Raw genomic sequence first — 18,054 nt, forward strand, 5'->3', positions numbered from 1 at the left:
ACCTTGAAGAAGCAAAGAGCAGACCCAGGGGCCAGGGAGATGGCTCAGCAGGCAATGGTGTTTGCCATAAACCTGATGATCTGAGCTCGGTGTCCAGGACCCATGTGTTAGAGAGAGAAAACTGACTCCTGCGGGTTGTTCTCTGACCTTCATACACATAATAGCAAGCATGGTATCTATCTCCAAATATGTCCGCATGCATGTCCAAACATATGTGTGCATGTGCACACACCACACACATACACACACACACACACACACACACACACACACACACACACAATATATGTAACTTTTTAAAAGGTAAAAAGGAATAGACCTGAATCTGAACCCTGACCAACAAGTAACTGTATACATGTGTGTGTCCATGTGTGTCCATGTTTCCCTAGCACAGAGCAGGTCACCTCAGACTTCTAAAGAGAACTGGGCTCTCAGCTGAGGCTCTGAGCAGCCAGGCTGAGTGGTGTTATGAAGGACCCAGGATATCTCCCAGCAGCAGCTTGGTATAAGCCAGGAGAACAAAGAGCTCTGACTAGCAAAGGCCTTCCTCCCACCAGCTGAGTCCACAGGGATCAGAAAGCACAGCGCAGGCCACCACATCATGAGCTTTCTGGGTGCCTGAGTTCTGGAGACTATCCAGAGTCCACCAGGTCATGTCCCACAGTGCAGAACCACCATAGTAAAGCATCAAATGTAGAGGGTTGGTCTGATGCTGCTTGTATTCAGATGCTAAATTCTACCCCCCAGGATCTGATTGCCCTAGATGAGATCTTCACATACACCAACTGATGCTATGCAACCTTGCTCCTAAGTTAATTGGTCAATAAAAGGCTAGAGCTTATGATTAGGCAATAGATAGAAATAAGGTTTTCCCTGGATGGGAGTCCCAGATAGAGATGGGGGTGGGGGTGGGGGGAAGGACACAGGGGAGGAAGCCACAATGAGAGGAGATGGACCATGAACACATGTCATGACCAGAGCCTAAGCCCCCAAATTTGCCCAATCTAGGATTACAGCTTGTAAATAAAATATCTTGATGGTGTGCCTTTTATACAGGCTAGAATTGCTATACCATTTTATAATCAATGGGCGGGGAAACAGGAGCTGGAGTTTAAAACTTTTTTTTTTTTTTAAATCTTATTGTTTCATGCTCCTTACAGAAAGCCACGGGTTCGCTGTAATGCTTTTGCTCACATATAGCAGGTACTTTGGTTCATTCACTGTGACCCTCCTCCATAATAATTTCCTTTCTACTTTTGTGTCATAGATATATAAATATCTACATCTTGATGGTTAGTGTCAATTTGACAGAATCTAGATTCAACTGGGAGATGGGCCTCTGGGGAAATGGTTGGGAATTCTCTGGGGATTGCTTTAAGGTGGGAAGACCCTCCCACTATGGGCAGCACCATTCCCTGGGCTTTATAAATGGAGAAAGAGAGGTGAGGCACTACATGTTCATTGTTCTCTGCTTCCTGATTAGGAACGAAATGTGTCCAGGTTGCTCAAGGCACCTGTTGTCTTGATTTCCCTGACATATTTAAGTACATTTAAACTTGGAGACGAAGAAAAACTCTTTCCCCTTGGGTTGATTCTGTCAGGATATTTTATCACATACAGCAAGAAGGGAAAAAAGACTCCTACATGTCTTTGACTCCTACATGCATGGGGCAAGAGCTGTGTACAACCTAGATTCCACATGGGAAAGAAATGTGATGTTTGTCTTTCTAAGTCTTGTAAGGGTCCATGATTCGCTGAAAAATGACACCCCAGACTCTAATAGTATGTAAACGCAAAGAGTGTTTTATTCTGCAGAAGTCCAGCATACTGGGGTCTCCTATTATCAAGATAGAGACAAACAAGTGGGTTTGCAGGCTTGATTTAAAGCACATTCGGGATTTACGAGGTAGGTGACCTCTGTGTTAATCTGTTGGGTCCATCTCTAAGGACATTCCATTACCAGGATGTGGGGGCTGGAAACTTGCTGGGGAGGTCTGGAAACTGTTAATGAGGAAGTAGCTGAGGAAGTCTGGAAACTGCTCTCTCAGTCTCTCTTATTTTTCTTAATAGGATGCTCTCCGAGTCCATCTCTTTTCTCTATCTGCTCACCTGCTGGGAAGGCATCTAGGCAGCTTCCATATCCTTCCTGTTATAAATGGGGCTGAGTCAAATTCAGGGGTGCAGACATCGCAGCAGTGGGCTCACTTGGAGTCTTCTGGGTGTATCCCCAGGGCTGGTATTTCTGAGGCATTCTCTCATATAGGTTGATGTACAGGGACACAGAGCATGTCTGTATAGGCAGGCCTCCATTTTCAAGTGAGGCTGGGAGTCACTGCAACTCAGCCTCCTGAGAGCAGCCCTGTTCCACAGTGACTGAAGCAAGAACCACAGGAATAGCTCTGTGAGGCAGGGATGGGACCTGCACCTGTGCAGAAGGGCCTGCTGTTGAGAAGGGAGAGCAGGCAAAAGCCTTGAGCTGCAAACCCCACCCCTGTTAGGAACCATGGTATCTGGCTACCTCCGGTCTGCTACAAGATAGCACAGCAGTCCTTATCGGCCACACGAACACTGCAAGGAACACCCGGCTCTTGTCCTTGTACTCCTGACTCTCAAGAGCCTGCAAAAGCATTTGACTTATAACCAGCCCAGTGTTTAAAGAGTATGGTGATATAGGCAGGCAGGAACTTCAAATATAATAAACTCAGAAATGGAGGAGAGCTATTAGTAACGATCTCTCCAGGAGTGCTCACTGTGTGATACTGTCTTAGGCATTTGCCTGCTGACAACCTGCCAAAGTAGCACTGTCCAAAAACACAGAGTTTTGTAATGGGTAGAGTCACACAGCTTGTAGAGACAAGGAAAGGATTCAAGGCTCAGCTCTCCGTCTCCAGAGCAAGGTTACTAACGCACAAAGAATCATCGAAAGGACGCCCGGCCAAATTGTAAATTTCAGATAAATAAAACACTCTCGTCTCCGTAGGAGAACACCATGTAGTCAGCCTGTGTCTGGATCAAATGCCTTCAGTGTAGATTCCAAATGAAAGAGGCCAGACCAGCTCAGGCCCCAGCATCTCCTACCCTGCCAAGGCTGTGAAACTTGCTTGCACACCCCTCTTCCCTAGCCACAACTGCAAAAAACAAACTCCTCACTCTCACCGCCTCCTCCCCAAAGGCTCACACCCACCCCCACCCCGGCTCTAGTAGGTGGTGCTGGTTCCAGAGGGAGAGGTCTGCTCCTGCCAAGCCAGAGCTGTTGGTAGGACAGCAATCAGGGCTGGACACACAGCTGTGGCCTTTCTTGCTCTGAGCAGCTCCGATGCTCCCTAGAGCTTGGGAGTGGAGAGAAAAAGCTGGAGGATACTCCTGTTCCCTAAAGAGACCCTGGACACCAACCCTGGCGCTAGTCTGAGTGTAAATGTAGAAACAGATGCATCCCCTCGGAAAATAACTTGGGAAGACCTGATTCAATTATGTAGGGAAGTGGGCCTGAAGAGGAGGAAGGTCCACAAACAACTCCATCCCCACCCCACCCCGGACTCCTGCGCCGCTCCCCCCCCCCCAACCGATGCTCTAAGCTAGAGCACATAGCAGCAGCCCAGATATCCTCTTTGTGGCACAGGCGGGAGGGATCCAGATGTGGATTTTGAGATTGCCATTTGGGGTGTGTCTTGGGGCTAAGTGCCAGGAAGACAGCGGCACCCCTGCGGTTTTATGACCATGCTTAGCAATGAGTGATTGGCCTGTTTGGTTCTGCAGAAGAAGCCCAGGCCTCCAGGCCTGGCAGTGCGGCCCCCTCCCCCATCCTGGGCCCAGCTGGGCTGAGTGGAAGCACAGACTTCCTCTTGCCCTCCAAAGCCTTCCGTTTCCACAGAAGGGATTCTCAGACAGCGGCCTCTGCTGCAGGTAACCGCGGGCCTCCTTCTCTTTACAGCTCTTCATTGTAACCACAAACATGTATGTTTTTGATAAAACTCCGAAAATTGTACTAGACCCTGGGGGATCCCAATGGCAAGGTGGGTGTTGAGAGACTAGACTCAGCTACTCCAGAGGTAGCCTGTGCTGTTTGTAACAATTACAGTAATACACCTGAACCCCCATTGTCGACACGGCCTGCCACTCGGGGGCTCATTAGTATTGTATTAGGGCTGCGTGGGGAAACAGATAATGGCCCATAATGAAAAATGCCAAATTTTCTATATAATAAAAATGAACTTGATTAATGGAAATCACTTTCGGGGAAAGAGTTACAGCGTGGTTAGAAATAAAAAATGATGTATTAATCCGACATTCTTACAGATGGTCCCAACCTCCTGACAACTGCTATTCATTTGAGATGCCATTAGCATGCATAATTATGCTAATTAAGTTGTAATTAAGCACCAATTCTTCGGAGGGCTTTTTTTGTCTATCATTCGCTACAACTCTATTGCTTAGAGTGCTTAAAGGCTTTGTGCTGGGTTCCATTCAAAGGGGGCTCCCAAATTTCTTAAGGAAGATTGAGCAGCTGAGGCAGGAATGGAAGCTAAGATCGTTGTTTTGGTTAAAGAAAAGTCAGTAAATACCAGCGGGGTCTGCCAGTTGTTGATAAAATAATGAACGCTTTCCGCTAAAATAAGCGTAGTTCAACCCGGGGCAATTACAATGAGAACAGAATGTATCGTTATGGGTCGCCATAAAACCATTGTCAAAATACAGTGGTGGGTTTTAGTCCTTTCATGTAAAGAAAGGGGGATTTAAGGAGTGCGTTCAATAAGAAATAATTCAGAAAAAGTGCCTTTCGATATTTTATTTAAAGGAACGTAAATCGGAAGCTAAAGATATCTCCCGGGGGCGGGGTGGGGAGGGGGCGGGGCTTGGGGAAGCTGAGACCAACTCTCTGGTTCCAAGTGCTCTAGGAATGAGCCTTGTAAGTACATCGTAAAGGACAGCACTCAAGCAAGCTGGGATCTTTGTTTCGAAAATCTATGGAGGGAAAGGTAGACTTTTCCCCAAAGGATGCTGTAAAAACCAGCCATTTGACAATTTAACAATCAACGTCTGTCTGCCGACTTGACCGATTTCTACTTTTGTTCCCCGGGCATTTATGGTGTGTATTAAGACACAGGCTAGAGTTTCGTTGTGTTGCGGTTTTCTGCATCTTTCATCGGCAAGGGAGCTGGTAACAGTCCTGGAGCTTAGAATAAAAGAGGTAAATGGACAGCAGGAGCTGGGCACATCCACCCGATGTCAAAAGGCTTGCCCTGGGTGCTAAACAGCTCACCTTCTTCCTCTCAATAGACTCGTCTCCCATGAGCCAAAGAGCCGTAATCCAGAGAGACAGTAGCTAACTTAGAGATGCTCTTACTCTGCCTAGTCTTGACTTTAACTGGCTTTAAAAATAAGGAGCCTGGATGGTTGCTCGTCCGTGTAGCATGTGGACAGGATGTCCCTCAGTAGAGAAACTGCTTTCGGGGGAACTTTGATAGGCCGCATGGTGTCTGTTGGAGGCCTATCTGTCCCCAATCTTCTAATAATGATGTCTTATAAAAAACAATCCATAAGGCGGCTGGGAGATATCTCAGTTGGTAAAGTGGTTTCTGGGCAAGCCTGAGGACCCGAGTTCAATCTGCAGTGATGGAATAGAGTCAGCCATGGTGATACATACTTATAACCTAATCCTAGCCCAGGCAGGTGTAGACAAGGGGATCATCTGGGATCATTGCCAGGCAGCCTAGCCTACTCAGTTCCAATCTGATGAGAGATCCTGCCTTATAAAACAAGGTGGATGGCATCTCAAGAAAGATATCTGAGGTTGACCTCCGGCCTCTGCACACATGAGTGCACACACATGTAGGAACACTACACACACAGAGAGAGACATGCAAATGCACATAAAATTCCTTGAGATGAGAGGTTTTTTTTCTCTTCCAACCTCTGCTGGAAGAAGAAGAAGAAGAAGAAGAAGAAGAAGAAGAAGAAGAAGAAGAAGAAGAAGAAGAAGAAGAAGAAGAAGAAGAAGAAGAAATGGAGGAGGAGGAAGAAGAAGAGGAAGGGGAGGAAGAAGAGAAGGAGGAGGAGGAAGGAGAGGAGGAGAGGGAGGGGGAAGAGGAAGAGGGAAGGGAGAAGGGGAGGAGAAAGGGGAAGGAAAGGAGAGGAGGAGGAAGAGGATAACTACAATAGAGACAGGGTAGAGGGCAGCTGAAGTCCAGTGTTGCTGGATGGGAGAGCTGAAAAAGCCTCTGAAATGGTAGCATGTGAGCAAACCGGAGAAAGTGTATAGTACCTTAGCAGATATAGTGAACTGCTTGTGTCTAGTCCCTGAAGCAGGAATATGCTCAGACTTGTTGTAAAGAAATGGCTAGTTATAGGGGCATGGAAGGCTGTATGCTGTAGGGGAACCTGGAATACTAACCAGACAGGGCTGCTCCTTCGAGAAAAAGAATGTAAAACCCGTTTTCCATCTAGAAGGCTAGGGGAGACACACTTTCTAGCCTGGTGACCTTTGCACAGTCTGTACAGCCACAGTAATCCCAGTACCTTATCATCTGTGCTTAACAGAGGCAGGCAGATCTCTGAATTCTTTTGCAATCATAAAAAATATGCTTGCTGTCTCCTAAGAATCAAAGGACTGGGGTCATGGAATGCTGATGCATAGGATAATCAAGAGGGAACTTGGAATACATAACTGAATTAATATGTAAATTAAAACCCTGGGCTTTGGGTCCACATGAGATGAGCTAGCAGAAAGTGATAGCAGTTCCTTTTTAGAAATTTTCTCCAGCGAGAGCTGATCTATCAGGAGGTCTCTGGAGAGCAAATTCAGCTCTTCAAGAATTTTTTCTAACAGAATTTCTGATTTTAATGAGAAAATCCATGTAGAACTAACACAACTCTTTTAGAATTTATTTTTATAGCTCTTTTAGAGGTTTTTCTAATAGAATTTCTGACCTGGGTCAGAAATCCCAAGAATTACTTAGAGAGTGAACACAGCTCTTTTAGGGTGTTTTCTAGTAGCTATCTGGAGAAGACTGATGAGTGAACACAGCTCTTTAAGAATTTGAGGTGGAGAGTCTTTGGGGCTGCTTTGCAAGAAGCTGACAAGGGCCAAGGACAAGGAAATGAGCTTCAAGCAGGAATCTGACATTAGGCTACAACAAAGAAGTAATCTCAGGCATGAACTTAAATATTAGGCTAGAACAAAGAAGTAATTTCAGACAGGAATCTAAATTTTAGGCTAGAACAAGGAAGTAGGCTTCAGACATGAAAATGGCCTTGGGCTAGGATAGGGAAGTAGGCTCAGATACTTTGGTCATCCTGATAAACCTTTAGAAACAGTGATCATGGGAGTGTTCATGTAATTGGGTTTAATGCCTTGCTTTTTCTTTGACTATTCGTGGTTATTTTATTGCTTGTTCCTCAACTATTTGCATCTATTGTATTGCTAGACCCTCTACCTAGAACTGACCTTAATACATGCATGTAATCAAAATGGTATAAAAGCATAAAGGAAGAGGGGGTATAGGATAGGGGGTTCTAGGGAGGGAAATGGGGAAAGGGGATGACATCTGTATTATAAATAAATAAAATATCCAATATGAAAAAATTTTTTTAAAAAGAATTTTTTTCCCTGGATTTCTGATTTTGATCAGAAAATCCAAGAATTACTTGTAGAGTTTTTCTAACAAGATTTCTGACTTGGCCAGAAGATCCAGGTATTTTTTTATAGCAACAACCCATGAGCTATCCAGAGAGCCTTTAGAGTTTTTACTAGCAGGGAGAGCTGTCTCAACTAGAGAGTGTTGTCTCCAGGAGAAGACTAGCTATCTCAACCAGAAAGTTATATTTTAGTATAGCAAGAAAGAGCTTTCTAGAGCAGAGCAGAATACATACATACATACATACATACATACACACACACAGAGAGAGAGAGAGAGAGAGAGAGAGAGAGAGAGAGAGAGAGAGAGAGAGAGAGCAGTCTGAAAACTGTCTTGAGCAGACTACAGAGCCAAAAGCTATCTACACAGAACTGTCTAGGGAGCCATCTTGACTAGAACATAGGCCACCTGCTTGGACCCAGAATTTGACTTTGAGTCATTTGTCTCACCATTCCCAGATAAATCCTTCTCTCAGAAGCCCTCTCCAAACCAAGGCTGGTCCTTGGCAATACATCTTGTCCCCAGCTCTTTCCTTCTATCTCTCTGCTTTCTGGCAGTTAAAATGAGAGCAGCTTCCCTTTATATGCCCTTCTTTCTGGCTCAACACAGTTGATAGAAACAACAGCCAGCTGCTGTGAGCAGCTCTAAAACCATGGACCACAGTAAGCATTTAAGTTATTTTAATCAGTGTCTGAGTTCCATCCCTGGGACCCGCATGGTAGAAAGGAAGACCTGACTCCCTACAAGTTGTCCTCTGACCTGCATACACAAACTATGGCTGAAGCAGGGACACACACACACACACACACACACACACAGAGAGAGAGAGAGAGAGAGAGAGAGAGAGAGAGACACTTCAGCTGTAGCATGCATGTGGAGGTCAGAAGACAACTTTCAGGAGTCAGTTCTCTCCTTCAACCATGTAGGTCCCAGGGATGAAACTCAGGTCCTCAGGTTTGGTGACAAGTACCTTTACTCACTGTGCCATCTAACTGGCCCCCAATATGTTAGTTTTAAATAGCTCTATTGACAATATCACCTTTCTTCCCCCCCTCAAAGAAATTTTGCCCAAAGGTGTTCACCAAACATGGGCACACAATGAGAACCCAATAGAACTCCCCTACCCTGATCCCCAGTGACCAGGCTCTGGTTTCTGACACTTCTTTCTTTGATAAAGTACTTGGACACTTAAGAAAGGGTGCCTTCAGACTACATCAGGAAATACAACCTGTGGCATTTAGACAGGTGGAAAGATGAGTGTCACCAAGGTTCCTGAAGCTACAGAAAGACCCAGCAGCCTACTGAAAGAGCTGCTGTTGGCCAATGATGGGGCAACTGAACTCCTGGCCCTTGGTTGAAACACATATTTCTGGATTACAGTGGCATTTAAAATATTGGTCACATATGATAAATGCTGGAAAATAACTCACAATTTTGAAAATGAGCAAATAAAAAGGGAAAAAAATAAGTATTTGCCCTCCTTTAGTAAATGAATTCTCACTTGTCAGAAATTTAAATTAGTAAGAAAGGAAAAGGAAGCGATAGACAGAAAGAAATAAAAATTAATTTTCTAAGAACTCCAAACACATATTTAAAGCTTTTATTCTTATATATGTATCCTTGCGGTGTTTTTGTGCATATACATACCTGTATGTAGGTACCTGTGTGGGTCAGAAGAAGGTATCAGGTCTCCTGTAGCTGGGGTTACAGATAGTTGTCACAGATAGTTACACTGGCCCTTGGAACAGAGCATGGATCCAAGTGCTCCTAACCAATAAGCATCTCCAAGTTGACCAGATATTTTTAAATAAACAAATTAATAAATAATAGACATAGAGTATCCTCACCTTGAACCCTTTAGCAAACTGATGCACTGGTGCAAAGATCATTGATAACCAATTAAGCAATTGTACTGGCTGGATTTATGTCAACTTGTCATCAGAGGAGGGAGCCTCAATTGACAAAAAGGCCTCTGTAAGATCAGGCTGTACACAAGCCGGTAGGACATTTTCTTAACTGGTGACTGATGGGGGAGAGCCCAGCCCCATATAGGTGATTGCATCCCTGGGCTGCTGGTCCTGGGTTCTATAAGAAAGCAGGCTGAGCAAACCATGAGGAGCAAGTCAGTAAGCAGCATCCCTCCATGGCTTCTGCTTTAGCTTCTGCCTCCAGGTCTTTACCATGCTTGAGTTCCTGTCCTGACTTTTTTGATGATGAGCTGTGATGTGGAAGTATAATTTGAATAACCCTTTTTCTCCCCAAGTTTCTTTGGTCATGGTTTTTCATCATAGTAATACTAACCCTAAATAAGACAGCCATTATGTGAAAATCTGGTGGGGGAACTTCATAAAAAGAGGGATTGGAGCCAGGCAGTGTTGGCACACACCTTTAATCCCAGCACTGGGGAGGCAGAGGCAGGCAGATTTCTGAGTTTGAGGCTAGCCTGGTCTACAAAGTGAGTTCCAGGACAGCCATGACTACACAGAGAAACCCTGTCTCGGAAAAACCTTTAAAAAACGAGGGGGGGGGGAATTTGACCAACCTCTCTTATCCCCTGCTTGATATTTTAACCTCATAAAAATAGAGGCACAGAGGCCTTACAAATGTCCTATTAGGTGGTCTCAGGATTCCCCATGGGGTTCAGATTTAAAAGGTGAACCACAGGCTAATGATATGGCATACTGGATAAAACACTTATTGCTAAGGTGACATTAAATCAATCTTTAAAGCTCACATAGCAGGAGGCAAGAACTGACCCCTGCAAGTTTTCCTCTGACCTCAACACATATGGTACAGCACATGTGCACCCCAACACACACACACACACACATACACACACACACACACACACACACATATACACACATACACACACACATCAGAGAGAGAGAGAAAGAGAATAAAACAAAAGCAAAAGAAAATTTAAAGAGAAAATCAAAAAGTCTTGTATCATGATCATCATCTTATATACTACATCCTGGCTGCAGTTTTCCCTCCCTCTTATCCTCCCAGTCTCTTCCCAAACCTCTCCTCTTCCACAGATCCACTCCTCCTCAAGGTTCCCTTCAGAAAAGAGCAGGTGTCCCAGGGATATCAACCAAACATGCCACAACAAGTTACAGTAAGACTAGGCACATACCCTCATCATAAGGCTGGACGAGGTAACCCAGTAGGAGAAAAGGGGTCCAAAAAGTAGGCAAAAGAGACAGAGACAGCCCCTGCTCCCACTGCTAGTAGTCCCAGGGGGACACCAAGCTACACAGTCATAACATATATAAAGTGGACCTAGATCAGATCCATACAGGTTCCTTGATTGTCTGTTCAGTATCCATGAGCCCCAATGAGCCCTGGTGAGTTGATTCTCTGGGCCATTTTCTTGTGGTGCCCTTGACCTCTCTGGTTCCTATAATCCTTTCTCCCCCTCTTCCTCAGGATTTCCTGAGCTCTGCTGAATGTTTGGCTGTGGGCCTCTGCATCTGCTCCTGTCAGTGGCTGGATGAAGCCTCACTCATCATGATTATGGTAGGCTCTTGTCTACTAAGATAGCAGAATACCACTAAGAATCATTTCATTGATACGACGGTACTCTTGATTGGGCAAGTGCCAAAATGTCTAGTCTATCATGTTTTCATCGATCCATGGAGCAGCAATGAGGGGGTGACCAGCAGATTTTTAATCCCAAAAATGCAAGAATGGTTAAGTAGCAGAAAACAGTCATCTTGGATGAAACAGCTTACAAAAATCACTATTGATTCACACCAGAACATGAACATGAACATGAACATAAAAAGGTAAAGATTTGCTTGGGAAGAGGGTGTTGAGGATTGAACTCAGGGTCTTGTTTGTGATAGGAAAACTCTACCACCTGAGCTGCACCCCAGCCCAAGAAAAAAATATTTCACTTGATGCAAAGTGACTTCCAAAATCTTGTTGTAAAATTTAAAACGAGGTCAGAAATATTAGAATCATTGATTTTAAAGTCAGGAAGAGGGGATTCCAGATAATAGCTTGGTAGTAGAGCATATGCCTAACACGCAGAAAGCCCTGGTTCAATCCCTGATACTGAAAGTAATAATGACAGTTAGGAGGAGGAGGAGGAGGAGGAAGAGGAAGAAGAGGAGGAGGAGGAGGAAGAAGAGGAAGAGAAGGAGGAGGAGGAGGAGGAGGAGGAGGAGGAGGAGGAAGAGACAATGAAGATAAAAGGAGGATTATGAAGTCAGGAGTGATTAGAAAAAATGACAAGCATGTCTTCTTAACACACTGCTATTTTTCCTAGAGGCCTGAGTTTATAAAACATGGTAAAAACTAGAAATCAAAGACATTTAAAATGAATTTTTCTATATATGAATTATAAAAATCCCAAAATTAATACAAGAAATAAAAAAATGGTGTGATTTAAAAGGTTAGCTTGGCAGTGGTATCTGAATATGGGTTTGGAATAAAAATAATCCTACACATCAGTGCTGTCCAACTAGACAATGGCATAGGAGAGGGTCACAGCATTTTGTCACTAGAAAGGAATGGAGCTATTTAAATGTTAATGCTATAGGGGGGATCTAATAAGAATCATCAAAGGATCTAAAAATTTATAAAAGGAAAAATAGCCTGCATTTTTAAACAGCTAAATTAATATCATTAGCAATTCAAGTTCTGAGAAACTACTTGATAAATTCAATACAGTTATGATGAAAATCCCAATAAGGGTCCTGACAACACCTACCATTCCTTTGGATGCACTTGGATTCCAGGTCCTTGTGCTGATGTGTCTGTCTTTTGTCTGGTTCTGGGAATCTGAACTCAGATCATCAGGCTTGATCCTTCATCACTTGTACCCTCCGGGCCATCTTTGGGAAGCGAAGCTTTCCACATCAGCCTCTCTAGTTCCCCAAGTGTGCACTCTAGTAAAAACATAAAACACTCCCTCCAGAAGAAATTAAGAAACACAGTGATCGTCTGTGAGTACAAAACAAGTACAGACAAGAGCAGATAAGAGCACGAACTCAAATAGTCATTAGGAGAGAAACAAAAACTGTCATCTTCTGATGTTGAAGACTGTGGCGGTGTATAATGGAAGAACTGGGTCTGTGCGTGCATCTGTTTTTAGAAACAGATTGTGTCGGGATGACAATAACCTGTCCTCGGTGCATTTCAACCCTCCATCAGCTACTGGTGCCTGCTCATATAGTAAATACAGAATTGTGGGAGTGAAGGACACATCCTTCCATCCCAGTTTTGTCTGGGGAAGGAAGGAGGGAAACCATTTTGATGAGTTCAGCAGGTCTCCCACCACAGTTTATGTAATAACAATTGTTAAATTTTAAACTCTGAAGCAAAAACGTCCACATGTTAAACTTCATTACAGCTAATGGGAAGCCTGCATTATATTGCTTCTATGACTGACTTGCTTGTGCTAACGTGCTGAGCACTCCGTAAATACGGTTATTGGATTCTTGATGTTGTGTTTAAACCTGGCTCAAACACATCACTTAAGAGAGTTTACGGCTGCAAAGACTTCAGTAAAGGGTAGGAACAGCTCTGACAGGAGAAGATCTGCAGCAGATCACAGCAGTTTGCTTGAACTACAGAACGGACACCATCAGATTTTCTCACTGGTTGGTGAGACTTTCCACATAAAATAATACTGCACAATTCTACGGTGTCTACCGCCACTGCTGTTGACAGCAATAAACGTTTACATAGTGCCAAGCGTGTACACACCACTGGCCTATGTGCTTTGTATTCGTTAAAGGAGAAGATCTTTTGAACACTATCATTGAGTGAAAGAAGAAACAGGCAAGAGTCACACTGCCGGTGAAGAGAAAAGCTGGGGGTGGAATTCAGACACTCGTGCTGCCTCCCCAACTCTGGAAAGTGCTTTTTACCACTTCATAAACAGTGGAGTTATTGGGTGCTTCGGTGATACATGGGGATTGAAGTCATGGATTCACATGTTCTAGAGAAGCCTTCTATCACTGAGCTACATTCTCAGTGCTCCTCTCTGATGTGGAAGTTTCTGGATATGTCAGGTGATGCAGACTTACGTGATGTTTGGCTAAGGCAAGACCCAAGGGAAGGCACATGACGTTTGGAGGGAATATAAATAAGACCCAACAGACGGTGATGGCATGCTTGCATAGCCAGTGATGGCATGCTTGCATAACCGGTGATGGCATGCTTGCATAGCCAGTGATGGCATGTTTGCATGGCCAGTGATGGCATGCTTGCATAGCTAGCCTTGCAATGTTTAGTTGGTCTCCAGTGTTCATCTTTGCTGATCTTCACTTCATCGAGAGAGGTACAGCAGAAAACTTCTCCTGCCATCCCAGCTGGTCCTGGTAGTTCTGGCTGACTCATGCTGATCTGGAAGAGGTCCGGTGGTTTCTACTAGGTTGTGCCACCACTACTGATTCATGTTTGATATCCTCACACTACTTAACTGGACTGCCGGTATCCTGACAGAGATTGGAATTGCCCCAAGGAACTAATTCTAAACAGGTCACATCTCCTCATCCTGGTTTATAATCTTTTCTCCCTTACCTTTGGATGGTGGGCTAGAAGGGGGGGTCGTCAAAGCATTTGAGAACCCTTATTAAAAATAGGCTTTAAAAAAAATCTAAGCCTATACCTCTCACTTCTCATTTCTATATACAATGTCACAAAGTCACTCAAGCTGGTGTTGAACTCACTTTGTAGCTCCAGCAGGCCTTGAACTTGTGACCCTCCTGTCTCTGCTTTCCAAGGAACTGGACTTGCAGGCCTGAACTACCACACCTGTGTTTTGTGTGCCTTTTAAATTATTTTTCATGTCAATCTCAGTTGTTTTTTTTGGAGAAGACAGATCCTCTTTCTGACTTAAAACTTGAAAACACACGGAATGGTTGAGGACAGTGTGCCCAGGCTATCATCTGCAGCTAGAAGTGAGGGAAAGACAAAAGTCATGAAAAAAAAAAACCCTAAAGTTTCTATGGAAACTATAAATTTAGAACAAATAAAGAGATTATCAGAGAAAATAAAGACTCAGTTACCCCAAAGTAGGATAGATGGATAATAGCTATTGGGTACAATTTTACTATTATAAAAGTAGCTTTTATTTTCCAGGTGCAACTGTTATCTCAGAGGCTTACTGCTGAATAAACTCACTCTTTCTACCTCTTTCTGAACTCTGACTAGCTAGTTCAACTCAACCATTCTGGCTCAAACTCCCCTCCAAGCTGACTGATTCAATCTGGCTTCTCTTGGCTTCTCACAGAATTGCTCTGAGTGGCTTCAAACTAACTCTGGCAGTTTGTTCTAGTCTTCTAGCTCCTTCTTATTCTCTCTTTTCAACTGTTTCTACTGACTTCACTGAAATCATGAACTCAACTCCACTGCACTGCACTCACTATACTGACTCCCAACTGACTGAACTCACCTTCACTGAATGACTGAACTGAACTCAATGAATGGATAAACCCAGAACTCACAATCCTCAAATTCCTCCAGAAGTACTGCAAATGTTCTTTGTAAACAGACCACTGTAGGGAAAATAAGAAATCCACCAAAAGGCGATATCTGTATTATATCTTAAGTAACTAATTCAGTGCTTTCATTTCCTACTTTTGGAGTTCACTTCGGGGAACAGAAATGAATGATGGAGAAGAATGACTGACTCCTGGGACTTGGGGTCAGTCTTGATCTTGATTGAAATAATTTAGAATATGTTTTTCTTTAACCCTCCATATCTAAAAGTCATTTAAAATTGACTTTATTTTGATTTTTTTTATGTGTGTGAATGTTTGGATTGTATGTATGTACTGTACCACATGCATGTATAGCACCCACAGAAGCCAGAAAATGGTAACAGCTCCCCATAAAACTGAAGTTACAGACAGTTATAAGTCATAGTGTGGATGTTAGGAGCTGAACTGGGGTCCTGTGAAAAAGCAGCAAGTGATCCTATCCACTAAGCCATCTTTCCTGCTTTAAAAAAAAACATTTTTAATGAGATAAAAATAATATCCATGTAGCAAGCCCATCCACTGTGCAGGAAGCTTTTGGCCAGTTGTTCAGAAAACTATGAATGGTCTTCCAGAAAGGTACTGTATGGGTTCTTAGGTATACATCTGTGGTGGTTTGAATAAGAATGGTCCCCATAGGCTCATATATTTGAATGCTTAGTCACCAAAAAGTAGCACTATTTGAGAAGGATTAGAAGGTGTGGCCTAGTTGGAAGAAGTGTGTCACTGGGGGTGGGCTTTGGGGTTTCAATAAAACTCACACTAGCACCAGCATGGCTCTCTGCCTCTACCTGAGGATCAGGGTGTAGCTCTCAACTACGTCTCCAGCACCATGCCTGCCATGCCTGCTGCCATGCTCCTTGTCATGATAATCTATTAAGCCTCTGAAGATATAAGCAAGCCCCAATTAAATGTTTTCCCTTCTGAGAGTTGCTGTGGTGGTGTATCTTCATGGCAATAGAACACTAAGACAGCATCTATTTCTAACCTGAGCTATTCTCTTTATTCAAGGTGTATTAATCACCTATCTTCTTGTTCAGACCAAACACCCAACAAGAAACAATGTATGGAAGAAAAAGGTTTATTTTAGTTCAAAGTTTGAGCCATAGCTGACCAGGCATAGAAGTGATGCAGCTTGAAGTTATGACAGCAGGAAGGTATGGCAGTGTGTACCCAGCTCTACAAACTAGAAAGCTGAGAGGAGAACTGTTGTAGTAATTATTTAAAATCAGCCTCTGGTCAACCGACTATCTATGCTGCAGCAACTCTGCCTAGCCCAGCCACCATGTTTCTCGGCCGGAGGCCATGTGCATGCTGCAGCTAGAAATGGCCAACTAGAAACACCAGCCCTGCCACCCACGAGACATTAGCGTGGGAGATGGCTCAATCTCCCACGCTGTCTCTGCAAGGCAGGGCATTGCCCAGGCCATCCCACCATCCACGCAGGCTCAGTAGAAAGATGAGACTCTAATGCTTAAAGATTAATCAAAGGCTTATATACTTGGTAATGATAAGTAACAAGATACCAATACAATCTGAAGTGTAACCCAATACCCAACCTAGATATACCAACTACCTTTGACTGCTATAGACACGTGAACATCTGCCTCCATCTCCTCTCAGTCTCTCTCTCTCTATCTCCTCTCTTAGCTCCTCCTCTTCCTTTTCCTCCTCTCCTCCTTACTCCTCCTCTTCCTCTCCTAACTCCTCCCACCCTAGCTCCTCCTACAGAGAATGAGCCAGCAGCAAAGCCAGGCTCTGACACTCAAGGCTCATCCCTAGCAACTTATTTCCTCTAGGTAGGTACCATTTTTTAAAGGTTCCACAATCTCCAAAGACAGAATCACCAATTGGGGACCAAACATCTGAACACATGAGACTGTAGGGGAGAGGGTAGGGTGGGCATTTCATATTGAAGTCACAATAGAGGGAAAAGTTTAACACCCTATCTAGCCTTGCTGTGTGACTGGGCATGACTGCAATGACAGTGGTCGCCCTTGTAGAAAGAAGTTTTCTATAGTATACAAACCATGTTTCTGCTCAAGATATTATCTGGCTCCTCTGAATTTGAACTCACTTCTGTCTTTCTCATTGAGATTCATTCCAGAGAACAATGTGATCAGTTTCCCTGGGCTTAGTGAATTCTTTCTGCCTCAGTGGGAGGCAGACAAGATAGACAGACACCCTCTAGGATTGTGTTCCGAAAGGTGTGTGAGATGTAGGAATCTTGTATAAATTCTTCACATGTGTTGAGACAGATGAGGAGACAGAGAAAAACATTCATTAGAGAAAAACACCCAAACTAGAAGAATCTGGATGTCTTGCCAGCTACGAAACAAGAAGTTAGGATTGGCCTTTGACACATCTGCAGGGACATTCGTCTTTCAGGGACAGGAACAATGGCTCATGGCAGAGATCTAACAAAACTCATGATGGAACATGATCCCCAAACAGCAATCACCCTGGTATATCCTAGACTCTCAGGAGAGTGAAGAAGAGATGATTTGGAAAACAATGGAGCCATGGAAGTGACAGGTGTCTAGACTCAAAAACAAAGGATGATGGAGGAAGTGTCTGAATGGGACACATCCTGGAACTGGAGACTGGGGATGGTGTGAGTGCGTGGGGTAAAGAAAAGGAATGTATCAAGAATGGTCCCTGTGTTAGTGTTCTATCACTGTAAAGAGACACCGAAGGCAACTTACAGAAGAAAGCATTTAATGGGGGGCTTGCTTACAGTTTCAGAGGGTTAGCCCATTGTCATCACACCAGGGAGCTTGGCAGTGTAGAAGCAGGCAAGCATGGCACTGGAGAAGTAGCTGAGAGATAAATCTACAGACAGCACAGAGAGAGGGAGACGAACACACACACACACACAGAGAGAGAGAGAGAGAGAGACAGAGAGACAGAGAGAGGGAGAGAGA

General features: G+C 43.9%; 1 non-coding gene across 1 annotated transcript; it reads left to right on the top strand.

Moving 5' to 3' along the window:
• Positions 1-6,882: 6,882 nt before the first annotated feature.
• On the top strand, positions 6,883-6,945 carry LOC114609522. Its single transcript, XR_003709543.1, has one exon. It is a non-coding gene; the product is annotated as a U7 small nuclear RNA (small nuclear RNA).
• The last annotated feature ends 11,109 nt before the right edge of the window (positions 6,946-18,054 follow it).

The sequence above is a fragment of the Grammomys surdaster genome, unplaced genomic scaffold (assembly GCF_004785775.1).
Source record: "Grammomys surdaster isolate TR1022 unplaced genomic scaffold, NIH_TR_1.0 128, whole genome shotgun sequence".
NCBI classification, from domain to species: domain Eukaryota; kingdom Metazoa; phylum Chordata; class Mammalia; order Rodentia; family Muridae; genus Grammomys; species Grammomys surdaster.